The sequence below is a fragment of the Hyla sarda genome, chromosome 1 (assembly GCF_029499605.1).
Source record: "Hyla sarda isolate aHylSar1 chromosome 1, aHylSar1.hap1, whole genome shotgun sequence".
Classification (NCBI taxonomy): Eukaryota; Metazoa; Chordata; class Amphibia; order Anura; family Hylidae; genus Hyla; species Hyla sarda.
Window position 1 is genome coordinate 259,046,671 of NC_079189.1, and position 16,570 is coordinate 259,063,240.

Sequence of the window (16,570 nt, forward strand, 5' to 3'; positions counted from 1 at the left end):
TAGACATTTTGTTCCGATTTCGAAAAGGATTTATTGATGCTTAAATCCACAGTATACAGGGTGTGAAGCCGTCTACGGCTATCCTAAGCTGAATGCGCCTGTTCTTGTCAGATCGCAGACTGCTGCCCGGCAAGTACGGGCATGGGAGACTGGCTGGCAATCCAAGGTGCTATTGACATTTTGCTCTGTTGCCGCCTTCCTCTCCGATTAAACAAAATATTTATTGATGCTTAAATCCACAGTATACAAGGCGTGAAGATGTCAACGGCCATCCTAAGCTGAACGCGCCTGCTCTCGTCAGATCGCAGACTGCTACGCAGCGTAGGGCCCAGTAAGTACCGGCATGGGAGACTGGCTGGGAATCCTGGGTGCAGTTGACATTTTGCTCTGTTGCCGCCTTCCGTTCCGATTCCGAAAAGGATTTATTGATGCTTAAATGCACAGTATAAAAAGCATGAAGCTGTCAATGGCCATCCTAAGCTGAACGCGCCTGCTCTCGTCAGATCGCAGACTGGTACAGATCTTGGGGCCCGGTAAGTACCGGCATGGGACACTGGCTGGGAATCCTGGCTGCCGTTGACATTTTGCTCTGTTGCCGCCTTCCGTTCCGATTCCGAAAAGGATTTATTGATGCTTAAATGCACAGTATAAAGGGCGAGAAGCTGTCAATGGCCATCCTAAGCTGAACGCGCCTGCTCTCGTCAGATCACAGACTGCTACCCAGCTTAGGGCCCGGTAAGTACCAGCATGGGAGACTGACTGGGAATCCCAGGTGTCGTTGACATTTTGCTCTGTTGCCGCCTTCTGCTCCGATTCCGAAAAGGATTTATTGATGCTTAAATCCACAGTATACAGGGTGTGAAGATGTCTACGGCCATCCTAAGCTGAATGTGCCTGTTCTCGTCAGATCGCAAACTGCTACCCAGCTTTGGGCCTGGTAAGTACCAGCATGGGAGACTGGCTGGGAATCCCATGTGCAGTAGACATTTTGCTCTGTTTCTACTCCGATTCCGAAAATTATTTATTGATGCATAAATCCACAGTATACAAAGTGTGAAGCTGTCAATGGCCATCCTAAGCTGAACGCGCCTGCTCTCGTCAGATCGCAGACTGCTACCCAGCTTAGGGCCTGGTAAGTACCAGCATGGGAGACTGGCTGGAATCCCGGGTGCAGTTGACATTTTAATCTGTTGCCGCCTTCCGCTCCGATTCGGAAAAGGATTTATTGATGCTTAAATCCACAATATACAGGGTGTGAAGCTGTCAACGGCCATCCTAAGCTCAACGTGTCTGCTCTCCTCAGATCGCAGACTGCTGCCCGGCAGATACCGGCATGGGAGACTGGCTGGCAATCCAAGGTGCCATTGACATTTTGCTATGTTGCCGCCTTCCTCTCCGATTAATAAAAATATTTATTGATGCTTAAATCCACAATATACAAGGCGTGAAGATGTCAACGGCCATCCTAAGCTGAACGTGCCTGCTCTCGTCAGATCGCAGACTGCTTCCCAGCTTAGGGCCCAGTAAGTACCGGCATGGGAGACTGGCTGGGAATCCCGGGTGCAGTTGACATTTTGCTCTGTTGCCGCCTTCCGTTCCGATTCCGAAAAGGATTTATTGATGCTTAAATGCACAGTATAAAAAGCATGAAGCTGTCAATGGCCATCCTAAGCTGAACGCGCCTGCTCTCGTCAGATCGCAGACTGCTACCCAGCTTAGGGCCCAGTAAGTAACGGCATGGGAGACTGGCTGGGAATCCCGAGTGCAGTTGACATTTTGCTCTGTTGCCGCCTTCCGTTCCGATTCCGAAAAGGATTTATTGATGCTTAAATGCACAGTATAAAAATCTTGAAGCTGTCAATGGCCATCCTAAGCTGAACGCGCCAGCTCTTGTCAGATCGCAGACTGCTACCCAGCTTAGGGCCCGATAAGTACTGGCATGGGAGACTGGATGGGAATCCCGGGTGTAGTTGACATTTTGCTCTGTCTCTGCTCCGATTCCGAAAATTATTTATTGATGCTTAAATCCACAGTATACAAAGTGTGAAGCTGTCAAAGGCCATCCTAAGCCTGAACGTGCCTGCTCTCCTCAGATCGCAGACTGCTGCCCGGCAGATACCGGCATGGGAGACTGGCTGGCAATCCAAGGTGCCATTGACATTTTGCTCTGTTGCCGCCTTCCTCTCCGATTAATAAAAATATTTATTGATGCTTAAATCCACAATATACAACGCATAAAGATGTCACCGGCCATCCTAAGCTGAACGCGCCTGCTCTCGTAAGATCGCAGACTGCTACCCAGCTTAGGGCCTAGTAAGTACCGGCATGGGAGACTGGCTGGGAATCCCGGGTGCAGTTGACATTTTGCTCTGTTGCCGCCTTCTGTTCCGATTCCGAAAAGGATTTATTGATGCTTAAATGCACAGTATAAAAAACACGAAGCTGTCAAAGGCCATCCTAAGCTGAACGCGCCTGCTCTCGTCAGAGCGCAGACTGGTACAGATCTTAGGGTCCGGTAAGTACCGGCATGGGACACTGGCTGGGAATCCCGGCTGCCGTTGACATTTTGCTCTGTTGCCGCCTTCCGTTCCGATTCCGAAAAGGATTTATTGATGCTTAAATGCACAGTATAAAGGGCAAGAAGCTGTCAACAGCCATCCTAAGCTGAACGCGCCTGCTCTCGTCAGATCACAGACTGCTACCCAGCTTAGGGCCTGGTAAGTACCACCATGGAAGACTGGCTGGGAATCCCAAGTGTCGTTGACATTTTGCTCTGTTGCCGCCTTCCGCTCCGATTCCGAAAAGGATTTATTGATGCTTAAATCCACAGTAAACAGGGTGTGAAGATGTCTACGGCCATCCTAAGCTGAATGCGCCTGTTCTCGTCAGATCGCAGACTGCTACCCAGCTTCGGGCCTCGTAAGTACCAGCTTGGGAGACTGGCTGGGAATCCCGTGTGCAGTTTACATTTTGCTCTGTTTCTGTTCCGATTCCGAAAATTATTTATTGATTCTTAAATCCACAGTATACAAAGTGTGAAGCTGTCAACCACCATCCTAAGCTGAATGCGCCTGCTCTCGTCAGAACGCAGACTGCTACCCAGCTTAGGGCCTGGTAAGTACCAGCATGGGAGACTGGCTGGGAATCCCGGGAGCAGTTGACATTTTAATCTGTTGCCGCCTTCCGCTCCGATTCGGAAAATGATTTATTGATGCTTTAATCCACAATATACAGGGTGTGAAGCTGTCAACGGCCATCCTAAGCCTGAACGTGCCTGCTCTCCTCAGATCGCACACCGCTGCCCGGCAGATACCGGCATGGGAGACTGGCTGGCAATCCAAGGTGCCATTGACATTTTGCTCTGTTGCCGCCTTCCTCTCCGATTAATAAAAATATTTATTGATGCTTAAATCCACAATATACAACGCGTTAAGATGTCAATGGCCATCCTAAGCTGAACGCGCCTGCTCTCGTTAGATCGCAGACTGCTACCCAGCTTAGGGCCTGGTAAGTACCAGCATGGGAGACTGGCTGGGAATCCCGTGTGCAGTTGACATTTTGCTCTGTTGCCGCCTTCTGTTCCGATTCCGAAAAGGATTTATTGATGCTTAAATGCAGAGTATAAAAAGCTTGAAGCTGTCAATGGCCATCCTAAGCTGAACGCGCCTGCTCTCGTCAGATCGCAGACTGCTACCCAGCTTAGGGCCCGGTAAGTACTGGCATGTGAGACTGGCTGGGAATCCCGGTTGCCGTTGACATCTTGCTCTATTGCTGCCTTCCGCTCCGATTCCGAAAAGAATTTATTGATGCTTAAATCCACAGTATACAAGGTGTGAAGCTGTCGACGGCCATCCTAAGCTTAACGCGCCTGCTCTCGTCAGATCGCAGACTGGTACAGATCTTAGGGCAAGGTAAATACCGGCATGGGACACTGGCTGGGAATCCCGACTGTCGTTGACATTTTGCTCTGTTGCCGCCTTCCGTTCCGGTTCCGGTTCCGGTTCCGATTCCGAAAAGGATTTATTGATGCTTAAATACACAGTATACAAAGTGTGAAGCTGTCAAAGGCCATCCTAAGCTGAACGCGCCTGCTCTCATCAGATCGCAGACTGCTACCAAGCTTAGGGCCTGGTAAGTACCAGCATGGGAGACTGGCTGGGAATCCCGGGTGCAGATGACATTTTAATCTGTCGCCGCTTTCCACTCCGATTCGGAAAAGGATTTATTGATGCTTAAATGCACAGTATAAAGGGAGTGAAGCTGTCAACGGCCATCCAAAGCTGAACGCACCTGCTCTCGTCAGATCGCAGACTGCTACCCAGCTTAGGGCCCGGTAAGTACCAGCATGGGAGACTGGCTGGGAATCCCAGGTGTTGTTGACATTTTGCTCTGTAGCCGCCTTCCGCTCCGATTCCGAAAAGGATTTATTGATGCTTAAATCCACAGTATACAAGGTGTGAAGCTGTCGACGGCCATCCTAAGCTTAACACGCCTGCTCTCGTCAGATCGCAGACTGGTACAGATCTTAGGGCCCGGTAAGTACCGGCATGGGACACTGGCTGGGAATCCCGTCTGCCGTTGACATTTTGCTCTGTTGCCGCCTTCCATTCCGATTCCGAAAAGGATTTATTGATGCTTAAATGCACAGTATAAAGGTCGAGAAGCTGTCAACGGCCATCCTAAGCTGAACGCGCCTGCTCTCGTCAGATCGCAGACTGCTACCCAGCTTAGGGCCCGGTAAGTACCAGCATGGGAGACTGGCTGGGAATCCCAGGTGTCGTTGACATTTTGCTCTGTTGCCGCCTTCTGCTCCGATTCCGAAAAGGATTTATTTATGCTTAAATCCACAGTATACAGAGTTTGAAGCGGTCTACGGCCATCCTAAGCTGAATGCGCCTGTTCTCGTCAGATCGCAGACTGCTACCCAGCTTCGGGCCTGTTAAATACCAGCATGGGAGACTGGCTGGGAATCCCGGGTGCAGTTGACATTTTACTCTGTTTCTGCTCCGATTCCGAAAATTATTTATTGATGCTTAAATCCACAGTATACAAAGTGTGAAGCTGTCAACGGCCATCCTAAGCTGAACGCGCCTGCTCTCGTCAGATCGCAGACTGCTACCCAGCTTAGGGCCAGGTAAGTACCAGCATGGGAGATTGGCTGGGAATCCCGGGTGCAGTTGACATTTTAATCTGTTGCCGACTTCTGCTCCGATTCGGAAAAGGATTTATTGATGCTTAAATGCACAGTATAAAGTGCGTAAAGCTGTCATCGGCCATCCTAAGCTGAACGCGCCTGCTCTCGTCAGAGCGCAGACTGCTACCCAGCTTAGGGCCCGGTAAGTACCAGCATGGGAGACTGGCTGGGAATCTCAGGTGTTGTTGACATTTTGCTCTGTAGCTCTGTAGACATTTTGCTCCGATTTCGAAAAGGATTTATTGATGCTTAAATCCACAGTATACAGGGTGTGAAGCCGTCTACGGCTATCCTAAGCTAAATGCGCCTGTTCTTGTCAGATCGCAGACTGCTGCCCGGCAAGTACAGGCATGGGAGACTGGCTGGCAATCCAAGGTGCTATTGACATTTTGCTCTGTTGCCGCCTTCCTCTCCGATTAAAAAAAATATTTATTGATGCTTAAATCCACAGTATACAAAGCGTGAAGATGTCAACGGCCATCCTAAGCTGAACGCGCCTGCTCTCGTCAGATCGCAGACTGCTACCCAGCTTAGGGCCCGGTAAGTACCAGCATGGTAGACTGGCTGGGAATCCCAGGTGTTGTTGACATTTTGCTCTGTAGCCACCTTCCGCTCCGATTCCGAAAAGGATTTATTGATGCTTAAATCCACAGTATACAGTGTGTGAAGCCGTCTACGGCTATCCTAAGCTGAATGTGCCTGTTCTTGTCAGATCGCAGACTGCTGACGGCAAGTACGGGCATGGGAGACTGGCTGGCAATCCAAGGTGCTATTGACATTTTGCTCTGTTGCCACCTTCCTCTCCGATTAAAAAAAATATTTATTGATGCTTAAATCCACAGTATACAAGGCGTGAAGATGTCAACGGCCATCCTAAGCTGAACGCGCCTGCTCTCGTCAGATCGCAGATTGCTACGCAGCTTAGGGCCCAGTAAGTACCGGCATGGGAGACTGGCTGGGAATCCCGGGTGCAGTTGACGTTTTGCTCTGTTGCCGCCTTCCGTTCCGATTCCGAAAAGGATTTATTGATGCTTAAATGCACAGTATAAAAAGCATTAAGCTGTCAATGGCCATCCTAAGCTGAACGCGCCTGCTCTCGTCAGATCGCAGACTGCTACCCAGCTTAGGGCCCGGTAAGTATTGGCATGGGAGACTGGCTGGGAATCCCGGGTGCCGTTGACATTTTGCTCTATTGCTGCCTTCAGCTCCGATTCCGAAAATAATTTATTGATGCTTAAATCCACAGTATACAAGGTATGAAGCTGTCGACGGCCATCCTAAGCTGAACGCGCCTGCTCTCGTCAGATCGCAGACTGCTACGCAGCTTAGGGCCCAGTAAGTACCGGCATGGGACACTGGCTGGGAATCCCGGCTGCCGTTGACATTTTGCTCTGTTGCCGCCTTCCGTTCCGATTCCGAAAAGGATTTATTGATGCTTAAATGCACAGTATAAAGGGCAAGAAGCTGTCAACGGCCATCCTAAGCTGAGCGCGCCTGCTCTCGTCAGATTGTAGACTGATACCCAGCTTAGGGCCCGGTAAGTACCAGCATGGGAGACTGGCTTGGAATCCCAAGTGTCATTGACATTTTGCTCTGTTGCCACCTTCCGCTCCGATTCCGAAAAGGATTTATTGATGCTTAAATCCACAGTATACAGGGTGTGAAGAGGTCTACGGCCATCCAAAGCTGAATGCGCCTGTTCTCGTCAGATCGCAGACTGCTACCCAGCTTCGGGCCTGGTAAGTACCAGCATGGGAGACTGGCTGGGAATCCCGGGTGCAGTTGACATTTTGCTCTGTTTCTGTTCAGATTCCGAAAATTATTTATTGATGCTTAAATCCACAGTATACAAAGTGTGAAGCTGTCAACGGCCATCCTAAGCTGAACGCGCTTGCTCACGTCAGATCGCAGACTGCTACCCAGCTTAGGGCCTGGTAAGTACCAGCATGGGAGACTGGCTTGGAATCCCGGGTGCAGTTGACATTTTAATCTGTTGCCGCCTTCCGCTCTGATTCGGAAAAGGATTTATTGATGCTTAAATCCACAATATACATGGTGTAAAGCTGTCAACGGCCATCCTAAGCCTGAACGTGCCTGCTCTCCTCAGATCGCAGACTGCTGCCTGGCAGATACCGGCATGGTAGACTGGCTGGCAATCCAAGGTGCCATTTACATTTTGCTCTGTTGCCGCCTTCCGCTCCGATTAATAAAAATATTTATTGATGCTTAAATCCACAATATACAAGGTGTAAAGATGTCAACGGCGATCCTAAGCTGAACGCGCCTGCTCTCGTCAGAGCGCAGACTGCTACCCAACTTAGGGCCCAGTAAGTACCGGCATTTGAGACTGGCTGGGAATCCCAAGTGCAGTTGACATTTTGCTCTGTTGCCGCCTTCTGTTCCGATTCCGAAAAGGATTTATTGATGCTTAAATGCACAGTATAAAAAGCATGAAGCTGTCAATGGCCATCCTAAGCTGAACATGCCTGCTCTTGTCAGATCGCAGACTGCTACCCAGCTTAGGGCCTGGTAAGTACTGGCATGGGAGGCTGTCTGGGAATCCCGGTTGCCGTTGACATCTTGCTCTATTGCTGACTTCCGCTCCGATTCCGAAAATAATTTATTGATGCTTAAATCCACAGTATACAAGGTGTGAAGCTGTCGACGGCCATCCTAAGCTTAACGCGCCTGCTCTCGTCAGATCGCAGACTGGTACAGATCTTAGGGCCCGGTAAGTACCGGCATGGGACACTGGATGGGAATGCCGGCTGCCGTTGACATTTTGCTCTGTTGCCGCCTTCCGTTCCGATTCCGAAAAGGATTTATTGATGCTTAAATGCACAGTATACAAAGTGTGAAGCTGTCAACGGCCATCCTAAGCTGAACGCGCCTGCTCTCGTCAGATCGCAGACTGCTTCCCAGCTTAGGGCCCGGTAAGTACCAGCATGGGAGACTGGCTGGGAATCCCAGGTGTCGTTGACATTTTGCTCTGTTGCCGACTTCCGCTACGATTCCGAAAAGGATTTATTGATGCTTAAATCCACAGTATATAGGGTGTGAAGATGTCAACGGCCATCCTAAGCCTGAACGTGCCTGCTCTCCTCAGATCGCAGACTGCTGCCCGGCAGTTATCGGCATGGGAGACTGGCTGGGAATCCCGGGTGCATTTGACCTTTTGCTCTGTTGCCGCCTTCCGTTCCGATTCCGAAAAGGATTTATTGATGCTTAAATGCACAGTATAAAAAGCATGAAGCTGTCAATGGCCATCCTAAGCTGAACGCGCCTGCTCTCGTCAGATCGCAGACTGCTACCCAGCTTAGGGCCCGGTATGTAACAGCATTGGAGACTGGCTGGGAATCTCAGGAGTTGTTGAAATTTTGCTCTGTAGCTCTGTAGACATTTTGCTCCGATTTCGAAAAGGATTTATTGATGCTTAAATCCACAGTATACAGGGTGTGAAGCCATCTACGGCTATCCTAAGCTGAATGCGCCTGTTCTTGTCAGATCGCAGACTGCTGCCCGGCAAGTACGGGCATGGGAGACTGGCTGGCAATCCAAGGTGCTATTGATATTTTGCTCTGTTGCCGCCTTCCTCTCCGATTAAAAAAAATATTTATTGATGCTTAAATCCACAGTATACAAGGTGTGAAGATGTCAACGGCCATCCTAAGCTGAACGCGCCTGCTCTCGTCAGATCGCAGACTGCTACGCAGCTTAGGGCCCAGTAAGTACCGGCATGGGAGACTGGCTGGGAATTCCGGGTGCAGTTGACATTTTGCTCTGTTGCCGCCTTTCGTTCCGAATCCGAAAAGGATTTATTGATGCTTAAATGCACAGTATAAATTGCTTGAAGCTGTCAATGGCCATCCTAAGCTGAACGCGCCTGCTCTCGTCAGATCGCAGACTGGTACAGATCTTGGGGCCCGGTAAGTACCGGCATGGGACACTGGCTGGGAATCCTGGCTGCCGTTGACATTTTGCTCTGTTGCCGCCTTCCGTTCCGATTCCGAAAAGGATTAATTGATGCTTAAATGCACAGTATAAAGGGCGAGAAGCTGTCAACGGCCATCCTAAGCTGAATGCGCCTGGTATCGTCAGATCGCAGACTGCTACCCAGCTTAGGGCCCGGTAAGTACCAGCATGGGAGACTGGCTTGGAATCTCAGGTGTTGTTGACATTTTGCTCTGTAGCTCTGTAGACATTTTCCTCTGTTGCCGCCTTTCGTTCCGATTCCAAAAAGGATTTATTGATGCTTAAATGCACAGTATAAAGGGCGAGAAGCTGTCAACGGCCATCCTAAGGTGAACGCGCCTGCTCTCGTCAGATCGCAGACTGCTACCCAGCTTAGGGCCCGGTAAGTACCAGCATGAGAGACTGGCTGGGAATCCCAGGTGTCGTAGACATTTTGCTTTGTTGCCGCCTTCCGCTCCGATTCCGAAAAGGATTTATTGATGCTTAAATCCACAGTATATAGGGTGTGAAGATGTCTACGGCCATCCTGAGCTGAATGCGCCTGTTCTTGTCAGATCGTAGACTGCTACCCAGCTTCAGGCCTGGTAAGTACCAGCATGGGAGACTGGCTGGGAATCCCGAGTACAGTTGACATTTTGCTCTGTTTCTGCTCCGATTCCGAAAATTATTTGTTGATGCTTAAATCCACAGTATACAAAGTGTAAAGCTGTCAACGGCCATCCTAAGCTGAACGCGCCTGCTCTCGTCAGATCGCAGACTGCTACCCAGCTTAGGGCCTGGTAAGTACCAGCATGGGAGACTGGCCGTGAATCCCGGGTGCAGTTGACATTTTAATCTGTTGCCGCCTTCCGCTCCGATTCGGAAAAGGATTTATTGATGCTTAAATCCACAATATACAGGGTGTGAAGCTGTCAACGGCCATCCTAAGCCTGAACTTGCCTGCTCTCCTCAGATCGCAGACTGCTGCCCGGCAGATACCGGCATGGGAGACTGGCTGGCAATCCAAGGTGCCATTGACATTTTGCTCTGTTGCCGCCTTCTTCTCCGATTAATAAAAATATTTATTGATGCTTAAATCCACAATATACAAGGCATAAAGATGTCAACAGCCATCCTAAGCTGAATGCGCCTGCTCTCGTCAGATCGCAGACTGCTACCCAGCTTAGGGCCCAGTAAGTACCGACATGGGAGACTGGCTGGGAATCCCGGGTGCAGTTGACATTTTGCTCTGTTGCCGCCTTCCGCTCCGATTCGGAAAATGATTTATTGATGCTTAAATGCACAGTATAAAGGCTGTGAAGCTGTCAACTGCCATCCTAAGCTGAATGCGCCTGCTCTCGTCAGATCACAGACTGGTACAGATCTTAGGGCCCGGTAAGTACCGGCATGGGACACTGGCTGGGAATCCCGGCTGCCGTTGACATTTTGCTCTGTTGCCGCCTTCCGTTCCGATTCCGAAAAGGATTTATTGATGCTTAAATGCACAGTATACAAAGTGTGAAGCTGTCAACGGCCATCCTAAGCTGAACGCGCCTGCTCTCGTCAGATCGCAGACTGATACCCAGCTTAGGGCCTGGTAAGTACCAGCATGGGAGACTGGCTGGGAATCCCGGGTGCAGTTGACATTTTGCTCTGTAGCCGCCTTCCGCTCCGATTCCGAAAAGGATTTATTGATGCTTAAATCCACAGTATACAGGGTGTGAAGCCGTCTATGGCTATCCTAAGCTGAATGTGCTTGTTCTTGTCAGATCGCAGACTGCTGCCCGGCTATTGACATTTTGCTCTGTTGCCGCCTTCCTCTCTGATTCCGAAAAGGATTTATTGATGCTTAAATGCACAGTATAAAAAGCATGAAGCTGTCAATGGCCATCCTAAGCTGAACGCGCCTGCTCTCGTCAGATCGCAGACTGCTACCCAGCTTAGGGCCCGGTAAGTACTGGCGTGGGAGACTGCCTGGGAATCCCGGGTGCCGTTGACATTTTGCTCTATTGCTGCCTTCCGCTCCGATTCCGAAAATAATTTATTGATGCTTAAATCCACAGTATACAAGGTGTGAAGCTGTCGACGGCCATCCTAAGCTTAACGCGCCTGCTCTCGTCAGATCGCAGACTGGTACAGATCTTAGGGCCCGGTAAGTACCGGCATGGGAGACTGGCTGGGAATCCCGGCTGCCGTTGACATTTTGCTATTTTGCCGCCTTCCGTTCCGATTCCGAAAAGGATTTATTGATGCTTAAATGCATAGTATAAAGGGCGAAAAGCTGTCAACGGCCATCCTAAGCTGAACGCGCCTGCTCTCGTCAGATCGCAGACTGCTACCCAGTTTACGGCCCGGTAAGTACCAGCATGGGAGACTGGCTGGGAATCCCAGGTGTCGTTGACATTTTGCTCTGTTGCCGCCTTACGCTCCGATTCCGAAAAGGATTTATTGATGCTTAAATCCACAGTATATAGGGTGTGAAGATGTCTACGGCCATCCTGAGCTGAATGCACCTGTTCTTGTCAGATCGCAGACTGCTACCCAGCTTCGGGCCCAGTAGGTACCAGCATGGGAAACTGGCTGGGAATCCCAAGTGCAGTTGACATTTTGCTCTGTTTCTGCTCCGATTCCGAAAATTATTTATTGATGCTTAAATCCACAGTAGACAAAGTGTGAAGCTGTCAACGGCCATCCTAAGCTGAACGCGCCTGCTCTCGTCAGATCGCAGACTGCTACCCAGCTTAGGGCCTGGTAAGTACCAGCATGGGAGACTGGCTGGGAATCCCGGGTGCAGTTGACATTTTAATCTGTTGCCGCCTTCCGCTCCGATTCGGAAAAGGATTTATTGATGCTTAAATAAACAATATACAGGGTGTGAAGCTGTCAACGGCCATCCTAAGCCTGAACGTGCCTGTTCTCCTCAGATCGCAGACTGCTGCCCGGCAGATACCGGCATGGGAGACTGGCAGGCAATCCAAGGTGCCATTGACATTTTGCTCTGTTGCCGCCTTCTTCTCCGATTAATAAAAATATTTATTGATGCTTAAATCCACAATATACAAGGCGTAAAGATGTCAACAGCCATCCTAAGCTGAACGCGCCTGCTCTCGTCAGATCGCAGACTGCTACCCAGATTAGGGCCCAGTAAGTACCGACATGGGAGACTGGCTGGGAATCCCGGGTGCAGTTGACATTTTGCTCTGTTTCTGCTCCGATTCCGAAAATTATTTATTGATGCTTAAATCCACAGTATACAAAGTGTGAAGCTGTCAACGGCCATCCTAAGCTTAACACGCCTGCTCTCGTCAGATCGCAGACTGCTACCCAGCTTAGGGCCTGGTAAGTACCAGCATGGGAGACTGGCTGGGAATCCCGGCTGCAGTTGACATTTTAATCTGTTGCCGCCTTCCGCTCCGATTCGGAAAAGGATTTATTGATTCTTAAATCCACAATATACAGCGTGTGAAGCTGTCAATGGCCATCCTAAGCCTGAACGTGCCTGCTCTCCTCAGATCGCAGACTGCTGCCCGGCAGATACAGGCATGGGAGACTGGCTGGCAATCCAAGGTGCCATTGACATTTTGCTCTGTTGCCGCCTTCCTCTCCGATTAATAAAAATATTTATTGATGCTTAAATCCACAATATACAAGGCGTGTAGATGTCAATGGCCATCCTAAGCTGAACGCGCCTGCTCTCGTCAGATCGCAGACTGCTACCCAGCTTAGGGCCCAGTAAGTACCGGCATGGGAGACTGGCTGGGAATCCCGGGTGCAGTTGACATTTTGCTCTGTTGCCGCCTTCCGTTCCGATTCCGAAAAGGATTTATTGATGCTTAAATGCACAGTATAAAAAGCATGAAGCTTTCAATGGCCATCCTAAGCTGAACGCGCCTGCTCTCGTCAGATCACAGACTGCTACCCAGCTTAGGGCCCGGTAAGTACTGGCATGGGAGGCTGGCTGGGAATCCCGGTTGCCGTTGACATTTTGCTCTATTGCTCCGATTCCGAAAAGAATTTATTGATGCTTAAATCCACAGTATACAAGGTGTGAAGCTGTCGACGGCCATCCTAAGCTTAAAGCGCCTGCTCTCGTCAGATCGCAGACTGGTACAGATCTTAGGGCCCGGTAAGTACCGGCATGGGACACTGGCTGGGAATCCCGGCTGCCGTTGACATTTTGCTCTGTTGCCGCCTTCCGTTCCGATTCCGAAAAGGATTTATTGATGCTTAAATGCACAGTATAAAGGGCATGAAGCTGTCAACAGCCATCCTAAGCTGAACGCGCCTGCTCTAGTCAGATCGTAGACTGCTACCCAGCTTAGGGCCCCGTAAGTACCAGCATGGGAGACTGGCTGGGAATCTTAAGTGTTGTTGACATTTTGCTCTGTAGCTCTGTAGACATTTGCTCCGATTCCGAAAAGGATTTATTGATGCTTAAATCCACAGTATCCACAGTATACAGGGTGTGAAGCCGTCTACGGCTATCCTAAGCTGAATGCGCCTGTTCTTGTCAGATCGCAGACTGCTGCCCGGCAAGTACAGGCATGGGAGACTGGCTGGCAATCCAAGGTGCTATTGACATTTTGCTCTGTTGCCGCCTTCCTCTCCGATTAAAAAAATATTTATTGATGCTTAAATCCACAATATACAGGGCGTGAAGATGTCAACGGGCATCCTAAGCTGAACGCGCCTGCTCTCGTCAGATCGCAGACTGGTACAGATCTTAGGGCCCGGTAAGTACCGGCATGGGACACTGGCTAGGAATGCCCGGCTGCCGTTGACATTTTGCTCTGTTGCCGCCTTCCGTTACGATTCCGAAAAGGATTTATTGATGCTTAAATGCACAGTATAAAGGGCAAGAAGCTGTCAACGGCCATCCTAAGCTGAACGTGCCTGCTCTCGTCAGATCGCAGACTGCTACCCAGCTTAGGGCCCGGTAAGTAAAAGCATGGGAGACTGGCTGGGAATCCCAGGTGTAGTTGACATTTTGCTCTGTTGCCGCCTTCCGTTCCGATTCCGAAAAGGATTTATTGATGCTTAAATCCACAGTATACAGGGTGTGAAGATGTCTACGGCCATCCTAAGCTGAATGCGCCTGTTCTTGTCATATCGCAGACTGCTACCCAGCTTCGCGCCTGGAAAGTACCAGCATGGGAGATTGGCTGGGAATCCCGAGTACAGTTGACATTTTGCTCTGTTTCTGCTCCGATTCCGAAAATTATTTATTGATGCTTAAATCCACAGTATACAAAGTGTGAAGCTGTCAACGGCCATCCTAAGCTGAACGCGCCTGCTCTCGTCAGATCGCAGACTGCTAGGGCCTGGTAAGTACCAGCATGGGAGACTGGCCGTGAATCCCGGGTGCAGTTGACATTTTAATCTGTTGCCGCCTTCCGCTCCGATTCGGAAAAGGATTTATTGATGCTTAAATCCACAATATACAGGGTTTGAAGCTGTCAACGGCCATCCTAAGCCTGAACGTGCCTGCTCTCCTCAGATTGCAGACTGCTGCCCGGCAGATACCGGCATGGGAGACTGGCTGGCAATCCAAGGTGCCATTGACATTTTGCTCTGTTGCCGCCTTCTTCTCCGATTAATAAAAATATTTATTGATGCTTAAATCCACAATGTACAAGGCATAAAGATGTCAACAGCCATCCTAAGCTGAACGCGCCTGCTCTCGTCAGATCGCAGACTGCTACGCAGCTTAGGGCCCAGTAATTACCGACATGGGAGACTGGCTGGGAATCCCGGGTGCAGTTGACATTTAGCTCTGTTGCCGCCTTCCGCTCCGATTCGGAAAATGATTTATTGATGCTTAAATGCACAGTATAAAGGCTGTGAAGCTGTCAACGGCCATCCTAAGCTGAACGCGCCTGCTCTTGTAAGATCGCAGACTGCTACCCAACTTAGGGCCCGGTAACTACTGGCATGGGAGACTGGCTGGGAATCCCGGGTGCCGTTGACAATTTGCTCTATTGCTGCCTTCCGCTCTGATTCCGAAAATAATTTATTGATGCTTAAATGCACAGTATAAAAAGCATGAAGCTGTCAATGGCCATCCTAAGCTGAACGCGCCTTCTCTCGTCAGATCGCAGACTGCTACCCAGCTTAGGGCCCGGTAAGTACTGGCATGGGAGACTGGCTGGGAATCCCGGTTGACATTTTGCTCTATTGCTGCCTTCCGCTCCGATTACGAAAAGAATTTATTGATGCTTAAATCCACAGTATACAAGGTGTGAAGCTGTCGACGGCCATCCTAAGCTTTACGCGCCTGCTTTCGTCAGATCGCAGACTGGTACAGATCTTAGGGCCTGGTAAGTACCGGCATGGGACACTGGCTGGGAATCCCGTCTGCCGTTGACATTTTGCTCTGTTGCCACCTTTCGTTCCGATTCCGAAAAGGATTTATTGATGCTTAAATGCACAGTATACAAAGTGTGAAGCTGTCAACGGCCATCCTAAGCTGAACGCGCTTGCTCTCGTCAGATCGCAGACTGCTACCCAGCTTAGGGCCTGGTAAATACCAGCATGGGAGACTGGCTGGGAATCCCGGGTGCCGTTGACATTTTAATCTGTTGCCGCCTTCCGCTCCGATTCGGAAAAGGATTTATTGATGCTTAAATGCACAGTATAAAAAGCATAAAGCTGTCAATGGCCATCCTAAGCTGAACGCGCCTGCTCTCGTCAGATCGCAGACTGCTACGCAGCTTAGGGCCCAGTAAGTACCGGCATGGGAGACTGGCTAGGAATCCCGGGTGCAGTTGAAGTTTTGCTCTGTTGCCGCTTTCCGTTCCGATTCCGAAAAGGATTTATTGATGCTTAAATGCACAGTATAAAAAGCATGAAGCTGTCAATGGCCATCCTAAGCTGAACGCGCCTGCTCTCGTCAGATCGCAGACTGGTACAGATCTTGGGGCCCGGTAAGTATTGGCATGGGACACTGGCTGGGAATCCTTGCTGCCGTTGACATTTTGCTCTGTTGCCGCCTTCCTTTCCGGTTCCGGTTCCGATTCCGAAAAGGATTTATTGATGCTTAAATGCACAGTATAAAGGGCGAGAAGCTGTCAACGGCCATACTAAGCTGAACGTGTCTGCTCTCGTCAGATCGCAGACTGCTACCCAGCTTAGGGCCCGGTAAGTACCAGCATGGGAGACTGGCTGGGAATCTCAGGTGTTGTTGACATTTTGCTCTGTAGCGTTGTAGACATTTTGCTCCGATTCCGAAAAGGATTTATTGATGCTTAAATCCACAATATACAGGGTGTGAAGCCGTCTACGGCTATCCTAAGCTGAATGCGCCTGTTCTTGTCAGATCGCAGACTGCTACCCGGCAAGTACGGGCATGGGAGACTGGCTGGCAATCCAAGGTGCTATTGACATTTTGCTCTGTTGCCGCCTTCCTCTCCGATTAAAAAAAATATT

General features: G+C 49.9%; 6 pseudogenes; all 6 read left to right on the forward strand.

Annotated features, from left to right (window-relative positions):
- The first annotated feature begins 4,262 nt into the window (after positions 1-4,262).
- Positions 4,263-4,382, forward strand: LOC130329459 (5S ribosomal RNA; annotated as a pseudogene).
- Positions 4,383-4,666: 284 nt separating this feature from the next.
- Positions 4,667-4,786, forward strand: LOC130314126 (5S ribosomal RNA; annotated as a pseudogene).
- Positions 4,787-5,663: 877 nt separating this feature from the next.
- Positions 5,664-5,783, forward strand: LOC130352581 (5S ribosomal RNA; annotated as a pseudogene).
- A 473-nt stretch (positions 5,784-6,256) lies between these two features.
- Positions 6,257-6,376, forward strand: LOC130352113 (5S ribosomal RNA; annotated as a pseudogene).
- A 4,648-nt stretch (positions 6,377-11,024) lies between these two features.
- On the forward strand, positions 11,025-11,144 carry LOC130313493 (5S ribosomal RNA; annotated as a pseudogene).
- Positions 11,145-11,825: 681 nt separating this feature from the next.
- LOC130350948 (5S ribosomal RNA) lies at positions 11,826-11,945 on the forward strand (annotated as a pseudogene).
- The last annotated feature ends 4,625 nt before the right edge of the window (positions 11,946-16,570 follow it).